Source organism: Myotis daubentonii, chromosome X, assembly GCF_963259705.1.
Source record: "Myotis daubentonii chromosome X, mMyoDau2.1, whole genome shotgun sequence".
Classification (NCBI taxonomy): Eukaryota; Metazoa; Chordata; class Mammalia; order Chiroptera; family Vespertilionidae; genus Myotis; species Myotis daubentonii.
This window is the reverse complement of record NC_081861.1, coordinates 12,458,148-12,469,982: the sequence shown is the minus strand read 5'-3', so window position 1 is coordinate 12,469,982 and position 11,835 is coordinate 12,458,148. Positions and strand designations below refer to the sequence as shown.

Here is an 11,835-nt window from a genome sequence, read left to right as displayed (position 1 = left end):
TTGTGGGGAAAGGGTGTTTATTTGATATGTTTTAGGCACTCTTGAGTCCCGAGGTTTCTAGAGGATCTTTGATTCAAGAACCACCAAATTTCCATTGTCATGAATAATCTAGGACATCAGGCTCATTCTTTCCTTCTGAAGATGAAATTTTCACACTGTTGACTTCAATGGAGTTGAAGAAATGCATTATGGAAATAGCCTCCCTCTGTAAGCCTGCTCAGTCCCAGAAATTCAACCCTGGGTCCCACAATCACCAGTCAGACAGTATTTATTAGGCGCCATGCTCAGGACCCTTTGACAGAGGTGATGGGTTTGTTCTTCAGAGTTCCAAAGGCCCCAGAGATGACCCGTGTGTGTTGCCACCTTATGAACAGAGTCCCCAAAGTCATGTGACTCCAGCACAGCACAGCACAGCTGAGTGGGCTACCAATACAGCCGCACCCTAGGGAAAAATGATTTCGGTCCTGACCTGGCTGCTGCATCTGCATAGCCTTGCAGCCATAGAGAAAATACTGAGCTCTGGTCTCTGGGGCCCTTGAGGCTGGCCTGGCTGCTAAGAGTAGATAAAAGAGAGTCTTGTGGTTCTAAGGCCTCAAGCCACTCCCCCAAGCTGCTGAGCAACTTCACTTAGACACGTGAGCCTCCTCTCCAATGCCAGCCTTCCAGCTGTTCCCTTGCACTCCTCCCCAGCCCCAGTGGGGCTGCTATAATAATTCTTTATTGTTGAAAGAACTAGAGGCCTGATGCACAAAATTTATGCAAGAGTAGGCCTTCCTTCCCCTGGCTGCTGGCACCAGCTTCCCTCTGGCACCTGAGACCTGGTCTTCCCTTGCATGGTCTCAGAGCCTGTGGGCTTTCGTACACATACCAGCCCCAGGGAGGCAGAGGAAGGACCCAGGACCTGCCAGGGTCATGATGGGGACCCTGTGTCAGGCCTGAGGGGACCCAGGACTCGCAATGTAGAAGCTGCACAAAACCACATCTTGCTCTCAGCCTTGGAAGGCCACAGGGCTGGTGACCACATGGGGTGTCTCCTGACTTCAGCATTCAGGTCTGAGGGAGACTGGAAACTTGATAAGAACTCCATAACAAAATACCACAGATTGAGTAGCTTATCGCCAACAGAGATTTCCTTCCCCCTGTTCTGGAGGCTGGAGGTCCAAGAATAAGGTGCCAGTGTGCTGCAGTGAGGGCCCTCCTTGCTGTGTCCTCACATGGTGGAAGTAGCGTGCATCTCTCTGGAGACTCTTTATAAGGTGCTACTCCCATCCCTGAGGGCTCAGCCATCATAACCTAAGCACATTCCAAAGGCCCAACCTCCTAATGTTGTCATCTTTAGGGGTTAGGGTTTAAACATCAGCCTTTTAGGAGGACACAAGCATTCAAACTATAGTACTCCCTTCTGGACAGTGCCCTCCTGACCCCAAAACCCATAAAGGGTCTCCTGCTGTGAGGGACTCTTCTCTTCCTCAGCCCAGTCCAGGCCCTATCCAGTAATGCTCCTTGTGTATTGCTGCCTCTCTTGGTCAGGTCTTCTTTCTTGATCAGCCCCCAGTCATAGGTGAGGCCCACGGTGGTGACCAGGACATAGGAGTGGTCATTGCGTCTACTTCCCTCCCATCAATGCCAAATACCAGCTGCACGCACTGGAGACTTGGATGAAGATCTCAGGGAAGCGGTCCTGGTACTCTTTGATGACACTATTCAGCATTTCTGCCTTTGTGATCCGTTCTTTTGCAAGATACCTTAGGAGCAGGATGGTGAGCAATGAGCACAGATTTCCCAACAATGTCCTCCTGGTCACACTTGTGTGGGTGATCGCCACAAAGGGCAACTGTGTCCCCGAGGATGAAATCTGGGAAGCCTTGCAGGTCATGGGCTTGCATGATGGGAAGGAACATTGGATCTATGGGGATCCCACGGGGGCTCCTCACCAACATTTGCCTGCAGGAACAGTACCTGCTGTACCTGCAGGTGCCCAACAGTGATCAGGAACACCACAAGTTCCCGTGGGGTCTCAGGGCCCATGCTGAGACCACCAAGTCCAAAGTCCTTAAATTTTTGTTCAGGGATTATAGAAAAGGGATCCTAGTTCCATCCCATCCCTGCCTGAAGAGGCTATGAGTGGCGAGGAAGAGGGGGCCTGAGCCAAGTTGCACCCGGGCACGTTTCAGGCCCATGTCTGGCCCCTTCTCCAGCTGGGCAAGATGTGAGGCTAATTCTTCACTCTGCATTTGAGAAGAGGGAAGTCCACGTTCTAGGTTGTGAGGCCCAGGGCAAGTTGCGGGGAAAATGGTTGTAGCATCTTTTGGTACCTGTGATGATTTAGAAATTTATCCTTGTTTTCTATGGGAATTTTTCAAATGTTGTTTCTTTTCATAGAAGGTTTCACGAGCTCTTTATCTGACCTTCAATTCTGAATGATAGCTTTGCTGGGTAAAGTAATCTTGGTTGTAGGTTCTTGGTATTCATCACTTTGGATATTTCTTGCCACTCCCTTCTGGCCTGCATCGTTTCTGTTGAGAAATCAGCTGACAGTCAGATAAAGAGCTTCACAGATAAGAAAAAGCTAAAGGAGTTCATCACCACCAAACCAGTATTATATGAAATGCTGAAAGGTATCCTTTAAGAAGAGGAAGAAGAAAAAGGTAAAGATACAAATTGTGAACAACAAATACACATCTATCAACAAGTGAATCTAAAAATCAAGTGAATAAATAATCTGATGAACAGAATAAACTGGTGAATATAATAGAACCAGGGGCATAGAAAGGGATTGGACTGACTATTCTCGTGGGAGAAGGGGTGTGGGGGTGCGGGAAGACACTGGACAAAAACCGTACACCTATGGATAAGGACAGTGGGGGGAGGAGGGTAAGGGCAGAGGGTGGGGTGGGAACCGTGTGGAGTGGAGCTATGGGGGGAAAGAGAAGAACAACTGTAATAATCTGAACAATAAAGATTTAATTAAAAAATAATAATATTAAAACAATGAAAATTAAAAAAATAAAAAAAGACGGTTTCACAAGCTTCAGCATCTAAGTTTGTGAATGACATTGACCAAACCTGTATTTGTACTACCCAGTTCAAAAGTGATCCTGCACCATACGAGGTCCTGTGGGGTCCCAGGGCCCATGCTGAAAGCAGCAAGTTGAAAGTCTTGAAATATTAGCTCAGGGCCAATAGCAAGGATCCCAGTTTCTTCCTATCCCTGTTGGAAGGGTTGGAGAGCAAAGAAGAACAAAGGGTCTTATGGGGTGTCTTCACCAGCTTAGTTGACACTGTGGAAACTGTGGGTTCTAAAGGTTAGCTGCTACTGAATATGCTGAGCAGCAGCAGGGATTTGGGGAGGTGTGGGATTGTGGTTGTCTGTCTACATATCCCTTGTCCACTGCAGGTGTTTTCACTTTTTTTTTTTTTAACATATTTTATTGATTTTCCACAGAGAGGAAGGGAGAGAGATAGAGAGTTAGAAACATCGGTGAGAGAGAAACATCGATCAGCTGCCTCCTGCACATCCCCCACTGGGGATGTGCCTGCAACCAAGGTACATGCCCCTGACCAGAATCTAATCGGGGACCCTTCAGTCCCCAAACCGACGCTCTATCCACTGAGCCAAACCGGTTTCGGCTGTTTTCACTTTTTAATCCACACTCCTAATAATCCTTCTTCTCTGCCCCTGACACATCCTGGGAGCTACAGCGCCCCCCGCAGCATCGGTCCTGGTACTGCAGCGATCTCTGCAAGGGGTGTGAGGCCCTCCTGGGTGAGGGCTTTGGTGTCCACTGGCTTCAGAACAGAGGGCACGACAGCATCCATCTCCAGGTGCTCCTGTCAGCTCTAGGGACCCTGGGTGGGGCTCTCGGCTGAGCATATGCCTCCACCTGCCTGGGCAATCCAGGGAGTTAGAGCCTAGGCCTGAGGGACACAGACTGAAGTCCACAGAGGGAGGGAGTCCTGGTGTGGTCAGATGGAGGAGGGAACAGAGACAGGATTTCCAGGCCCCTAGATCCGCTCTCTGCCCCTACCCTCAGCCCCGAGGACCCAGAGAGCCAGTCCGGAAGTTCCGCCCACTGACTTCCGCCCGGCAATTCTGAGAGAGGAGATCGCCATCTTTGAGAGGCCGGCTTCGGGTCCGTAGAGGGCAGGAGCCCAGTGCTGCAGAGTCCAGGTATGACCCTGACGGACCACGGAGGCCCCAGGACCAGGGAGGCCCTCCTGTCAGCACTGAGAGTCCTCGGTGGGGCGTCTTACGGGGAACTACTTCCTGCCCCCCCTCGCCCACCTCCTCAGAGAACGGGGGAGGGGCGGGAGGACAGGCGCTGAGGGGGTGCAATCTCAGGTCAGCAATGGCGGGGCCCAGGCTCTGCCTGGAATCAGGGTGAGGACCAGACGAAGGTCTCCGGGGAGCTAGTTCAGCCCCTGCCGGGAGCCCTGGGGAGTGAGGGCCACAGGCCTCCCTGGGGTCTCGGGGGTGAGGGCCTCAATGTGGGGTTCCGGCCTCCCGGTTCACAGAGGGAGGGTCCCAGGACCGGCAGGCCTCACGGTGAGGCCGTGGGGGGGGGGGGCAATGTGACTCTGGGCCAGAGCAGTCAGTCCCGGGAGCCCCAAGGCGCGGGGCGACTATGAGCAGCGCGGGGTGACTAGGAGCAGTGAGGCCTGACTTCCGGGTCCTCCAGGCCTGAGACTCTCGGGCAGCTCCTGTCACACCAGCGTCTCAGGTCGGCAGAGGGGGTCCGGGACCTGCCGGGATTCAGTGTTGGTACCCTGAGGGAGACTGGGGGCCTGGCCCCAGAACACTGTCCACCTGGCAGGCCTCCTGGGGTGGGGGAGGGGTGCTCTCACGCATTGTGCTTTGTGATTTCTGCATTGGGTCTGAGAGACACGGGGGTGGGGGGGGCGTTGGTAGAAGGAGCTGGGCTTCAGGTGGAGTGGGGGGGGGGGCAGGCCGTGCTGCTGTGAAGTTGAGGACACTGGGGGAGATTGGAGGCCCGCTCCAAATCCCTGCTGTAGCTCTGTGACTTTACTGAAAGGAAACATGTAGAACACAATGTTTCCATAGTGCCAGGCGGTCTGGGGAAGAGGCACCATGGGAAGTGGGGGCAGGGGAGGCAGTTAGGGTCTGATACTCCCCCAGGAACCACGGCTCTGCAGCACCCCCTCTGGGAACCGTGATGTGACCACGGTGTCCAAGCCAGGGCTGTGAGGACCCTCCAATAAGGACTGAGGGCTCCAGCCGCCCACGCAGAGGGCCCACCCCGGGAGCCAGGCTGGTAGTCCTGTCAGATCCGGGTACCTCAGGCAGGGCTGTCCGGCTGCGCACTCCCGCCCACCTCCCGGACTCTAGGACCCAGAGGGACCTGGGGAGGCCTGCACTTGGCCTGAGGGGCACAGACCCAGGTCAGCACAGGGTGGGGTCCCAGGCCATCCAGCCCAGGTAGGGACCAGAAGGGGGGCTCGGCACCAAGAGCAGAACTCCACATTGGTCAGTAGGCCTGGGTGACCCCACAATTGGTTTCCTGAAGTGATGTCACTGACTCATTGACTTCCCCCTGAGAAGCCTGAGGGAGCTGAGCGCCATCTTTGGGAGGCCGGCTTCGGGTCAGTAGACGGCACAGGCGCTGAGGGGAGCCACCTCAGGTCGGCACCAGCGGGCCCAGGCTCTGCCTGGAATCAGGGTGAGGACCAGACGGAGGTCCCCGGGAGCTAGTTCAGCCCCTGCCGGGAGCCCTGGGGAGTGAGGCCCACAGGCCTTCCCTGGGGTCTCGGGGTGAGGGCCTCCGTGTGGGGGGTCCGGCCTCCTGGTTGACAGAGGGAGGGTCCCAGGACCTGCAGGCCTCACGGTGAGGCCGTGGGAGGGACAAGGTGACTCTGGGCCAGAGCAGTCAGTCCCGGGAGCCCCAAGGTGCGGGGTGATCACGAGCGGCGAGGCCTGACTTCCCAGTCCTCCGGGTCTGAGACCCTCGGCTTGGCAGAGGGGGTCCGGGACCTGCCCGGAATCAGTGTGGGGACCCTGAGGGAAACTGGGGGCCTGGACCCCAGAACTGTGTCCATTGGGCAGGCCTCCTGGGGGTGGAGGAGGGGTGCTCTCACGCATTGTGCTTTGTGATTTCTGCATTGGGTCTGAGAGACACGGGGGCTTTGGTAGGAGGAGCAGGGCTTCAGGCAGCACAGGGGGGTCCTCAGGTCCTCCTCCTGTCAAGTTGAGGACCCTGAGGGAGATTGGGGGCCTGGACCCCAGAATCCTCAGTCCGGGAGGCCCAGTGGGCAGGCTAACCACAGGCATAGTTTCCTGACTTCCCCATCCAGGTCTGGTGTAAGGAGCAGCGCCACAGGTCAGCTGCGGGAGCACGGAGTTGACCCTGGACCCCACAATGTAGGGGACCCCATAAAAGTCCTCCCCTTCTACAAGCCATGGGGTGCTCTAGGGGGAATGACCATATGCGGTGTCCCCTGACTTCAGCAGCAGGTCTGAGCCAGGCTTGGAACTTGACAAAACGTGCAGGGCGTCAGGTCCACAGAGGGGAGGGCAGAGTTGCTGCCCAGAGCCAAGTGGCATCCATGGCTTTACATCCGGGTCAGTGAGCCTGTGGGCTTCAGTGAACGGAACAGGGCCTCAGGGAGGCAGAGGGAGGGCCCAGGGCCTTTCAGAGTCAAGGTGAGGACCAGGAGGGAGGACTGAGGGGACCCAGGAACCCCCAAGGTAGAGCTCCACAAAAGCTCACTCTCGCTCTTTGCCATGGTAGGTGCCGCGAATGCTTTCCAGGTATAATGTTCAGTGACTTCTGCCCGGAGGTCTGAGAGCAGCGAGGACCAAGTCTGGAGGATTGCTACACGTCCACAGAGGGAAGGAGCCTAGTCCTGCAGAGAGTCCCGGTATGACCCTGAGGGAGGATTGCCCACCCCCACCACCACCACAGAATCCAGCTTTGCCCCTTCTGTCAGCACCCTGAGTCCCAGGGACTGAGCTGACTGGCTGAATGCTACTTCCTGCAACCCACCTCCCCACCTTCTTGGAGAATTTGTGAGTCAACCACAAGGTCTGAGGGGAGCCACATCAGGTCAGCAGAGGGAGGGACCCAGGATTTGCCTGGAATCAAGAGGAGGACCAGAGGGAGCGCTGAGAGACCCAGGGCAGAGTGGTGAGGCTGTGCCCTCCCCCAACTTCCTCATTGGAGCACCCAGCTCTTGGTTCTAATGGGAGCGGTCTCAGGCTGGCAAAGGGAGGTGTACAGGTGCTTCTTCGTATGTGTGTCAAGACCCTGAAGGAGAACTGAGTCATCTAGCTCTCAGAGGATAAGGAACAAAATCCAGCTCCATCTCCACTGTCAGCCATGGGAGCCCCTGGATAGGTTGGCTGCATGTGGCATCCATTGAAAACTGCTTCAGGAGACAGAGAGCGATTAGGACTTTAGTATGAGGTAATGAGAGCAAACTTAGGTGGGCAGGGGACAGTGGCCAGGTCCTGCTGGGAATCAATTGAGGACAAGAGGGAGGGCCAAGGAACCATGGAGTCCATCTCCACTCCTCCCATCAGCCCTTATAGTCCACAGCTTTAGTCACCTAATGTGATGTCCACAGGCTTCCCCTGGGAGTGGGGGGGGGGGGGGTGTCTCAGAGCAGTGAGGTCTTTGGTCTCTGGGGCCAAGCCTCAAGTCAGCAGAGGGAGGATCCCAGGACCTCCCAGGACCTCCCAGGGGTCAAAGTGAGAACCATAATGGAAGACCGAGGGGACCCCTACAGAAGCCTGACCATGCTGTCAGTGGTACAAGAATCCGTGGCGGATGACCCTGTGTGGCATCTCCTTACATCTGCCATGTGGGTCTGAGAGCAACTGGGACTTGGTATCAGGAACAGGGCCTCAGATGGCCGAGGCGTGGGGGCAGGGGGGAGGGGCAGGTTCTGTGGGGAATTAAGGTGAGGACCTTGAAGGTGGATGGAGGACCTAGAACTCCCAAGCAGAGATTGATTGTGTGGCCCTGCACTTGGACTCCAGAAAAGGAAAACCACATGAGATATTTCCTGAGTTCTGCCTCAGGAGTCTTCAGGATGTGAAGGCCTTGGTCTGAGGATTGTGGCTTCAGGACAGCAGAGGGCGGCCCTGGCCTGCAGGCTGCATCCTCGGGTTAGGAGAAGGGATAGATTTAGTCTCTGCCAGGAAGAAATCCAGCAGAGGTCTTCAGGTCACTGAAGGGACTTGCACCTCAGAGGGTTCCCACTGAAAGCAGCCCTGCCTCTGTCATTCCTGAAGTCCGTAGGCAGGGGTAGCCTCAGGTGGTGCACCCTTCCTTCTGCCTTGGGCTCTCAGGGCAGTGAGGCTTGAGGGCCAATTGCATGTCAGTAGAGGGGCCCACATCTGGTCAGCATAGAAAAGAGTCCCAGGATCTGGCAGACCTCAAGAAAAGGTTTGCTCGAGAGGGGGAAGGTGTGCAGCTTCCCCACTCCAAAGGGGAGGAACGTTACAGTGTCTAGCTTGCCCTGTTCTCAGACCCGGGAAGACCCTGGCAGAAAGGACTGGATGTTGCCAACTCCTGCTATTGCCACATGCATGAGGATGGGGGGATCTGGGGATGTGGGGACGCAGGTCTCAGAGATAACCTGAGATCAGCAGAGGGACTAGTCCCAGGATCTGCCTGGTGCGAAAGTGCTGATCATCCATGAAGCCTCAAGGCACACCCCCTTCTCAGAAAGGAGGGGTGGTACAAAGGGCAGCTGTCCCCAGTCCTCAACCCTGAAAGGAACAACAGTGGACCTAAGTGGCACGCTCCTTTCTATCATGGGTGGGAAAGTGGGGAGCCTTCGGTGAGGTGGGGTCTTTCTGTAAGGGGGTGAGATAGAGTATCCCAGGTGGGAGGCATGAAAGTGGGGCAGGCCCTGGCAGGAGTTAAAATGAATAGCCAAATAGGCACCGGGAATGCAACCAGGACAGAGGGCCCAGTCCCTGCTTCCAGCATTTTATGATGATGGCAGGGATTCCGTGGGGGTGCGATGGGGGGTGGGGAGATGTTGAGAGGGAAGATGGTAGCCATCTGAGGCTACCCCTGGAGTTTGTGCAGTGTGGTGCCTCCTCATTCTCTTGGGGCTGTCAGGTAGGTGAGGACCTTCATCTGAGTGGACAAAGTCTGGTCATCTGAGGAGGGGTATCTGCTCAACAGTGAGAAGAGTCCCAGGTCTTGCCAAAGTGAAGGTGAGGGCCCCAAGGGAGGAATGGGTGTACCCCAAGCCCTGAGACAAAAACGGGACACCACAGAAATCCAGCCTGCTCCTACTCTAAGCCCTGGAAACCCTGGGCACAGCTGTCAGTCTAAGACACTTCCTGAGTTCTAGATTGGTGGTCTGGGGGAGGGGAAGGCCTTTGTCTGAGTGTCTGGACAGAGGTCGAGTCAAGTTCCCATGAGTTGGCAGGGTGGTTACAGAGCAGAATGAGGGTACCCTGAAAACAAGCATACATGGAGCCCAAGGTCTGCCAAGCCATTTTTGCCAGGAATGGGGAGACCTGGAATTGTGGGTGTACTGGCTCCCCTCACTTCCTCCTCAGTTACCTATGGAGATGAGGCCTTTCCTTTAGGAGGGTAACCTCAGGTTCGCAGATAGAGTCGTTTCAGTTCCTGGACAGTGACAGGGTAAAGGCTTAGTGGGACAGATGGAATCAGTAGAGTAAGGTTACACATTATTGTTCCTTGGTGACAACTATTAGACTCTGGGCAGGTATGGCCAGATGTGGAGCCACCCCAAGTCCTTCTGGTTAGTTTCAGAAGTGTGTAGTCTTGTTCTGAGAGTTTTGTCTCCGGCCAGCAGAGGGGGAGAAGAAGGCCCTGCCTGTGGACTGGAGGAGACCCTGAGTGAGCATGGAGGGGATCCCCCATCCAGAACAGAGGAGACCCCACAGAACCCAATCCCACCTCACCACACTGTCTTTCCCAGGACCTTGGATTGTGCCAGCTGCACCCTGAGGAGCCATCTCACTTCCTCCTTCAGGATCTTACTGGACAGGTCGCTGCGGAGAGAACCGTGTGAAGCCTGAGAGCACTCCTAAAAAAAGAGACCTGTAAGTCACCGTTGTCAGATCTGCCTAGGGTGTGTTTCTCAGCTGAGGCCCCTCACACTTCCTCTCTCTCACAGGCCCCCATTGGCCACCTTCCCCCACTCTGTCCCAGCACATGTCATCATGCATCACCATCAGATGAGTGAGTTCTGTAAGCCTGAGGAATACCATCAGGACACAAGGGAGAACCAGGAACTGGTGGTGGTGCAGCTGCTTGGGCCTGAGGAGGTAGAGGAGGAGGAGGCTATATCTCCCACCTACTCTGTATCTTCCTCTCAGGACTATTCCAAGACAGCCTGGAGGAGGCAGCTGCTGCTGAGACACCAAGTCCTCCCCATAGCCTCCAGGGTGCCTGCCTCCCCCCACCCCACCCCCCCGCCATGGCATCCTCTTCATGTAGCCAATCTGAAGATGAGGGCTCCAGCAGCCCAGATAAGGAGCGGACAAGCAGCAGGGAGGGCTCTGAGGAGGCTGAGTCCTCTCTCCAAGGTGCCTTATGTTTGAAGAAGGCTTGCCTGGTGGCATTCCTGCTCCTCAAGTATCGCACCTGGGAGCCGACCACAAAGGCAGAAATGCTGAGTAGTGTCATCAAAGAGCACCAGGACCACTTCCCTGAGATCTTCAGCGCAGCCTCTGAGTGCATGCAGCTGGTCTTTGGCATTGATGTGAAGGAAGTGGACGCCAGCAACCATACCTATGTCCTGGTGGCCACCTTGGGCCTCACCTACGATGGGATGGTGGGCGATGGGCACAGATTTCCCAACACTGGCCTCCTGGTCACACTTCTGTGGCTTATTGCTGCAGAGGGCGACTGTGTCCCTGAGGAGGAAGTTTTTAAAGCCCTGCATGTAAGGGGGGTGCATGATGGGAAGGAGCATTGGATCTATGGGGAGCCCAGGGAGCTCCTCACCAAAGTTTGGGTGCAGGAAAAGTGCCTGGAGTACCGGCAGGTGCCCAACAGCAATCTGCTCGCTACCAGTTCCTGTGGGGTCCCAGGGCCCACGCTGAGACCACCAAGTTGAAAGTCCTGGAGTTTTTGCTCAGGGTTTATAGAAGGGATCCCACTTCCAATCTATCCCTGTCCGAAGAGGCTCCGAGTGGTGAGGAAGAGGGGGCCTGAGCTAAGTTACACACAAGCACACTTCAGGCCCCTGTCTGGCAGCTTCTCCTGCTGGACATGATGTGAGGCTAGTTCTTTCCTCTGCTTTTGAGAAGAGGGCAGTCATTGTTCTAGGTCGTGAGTTCTAGGGCGAGTTGCGGGAATAAGGGCTGTGGCATCTTTGGGTTCCTGTGATGATTTAGAAATGTATCCTTGATTCCTTTAGGAATTTTCAAATGTTCTTTTTTATAGAAGGTTTCATAAGCTTCAGCATTTAAGTGTCTGAAAGGCACTGGTCACACATGTATTTGTACTTGTCCAGTTCAAGAGTAATAGATTTGCTGCCCTAGCCAGACTTTCTCAGTGGTTGGAGTGTGGCCCTAGGACTGAAGGGTCTCGGGTTCATTTCCAGTCAAGGGCATATACCTAGGACGCGGGAGGCAATCAATAGATGTGTCTCTCTCACATTGATGTTTCTCTCTCTGTATCTCCCCCTCCCTTCTACTCTCTTTTAAAATCAATGGGAGACAAATATCCTCCAGTGAGAATTAACAAAAAAAAAAAAAAAAAAAGGAGTAATAGATTTGCTACTGTGTAACACAAAGTGGAACACCTTTCAGCTTAGTTTGTGACCCCAAACTAGATGACATGGTATCAGAACAGGATTTCCTTGGACATGTAAAAGAATTCA

At 54.8% G+C, this 11,835-nt stretch overlaps 1 pseudogene; it reads left to right on the top strand.

Moving 5' to 3' along the window:
* The first annotated feature begins 10,168 nt into the window (after nt 1-10,168).
* Nucleotides 10,169-11,165, top strand: LOC132224785 (melanoma-associated antigen 4-like; annotated as a pseudogene).
* Nucleotides 11,166-11,835: the final 670 nt, after the last annotated feature.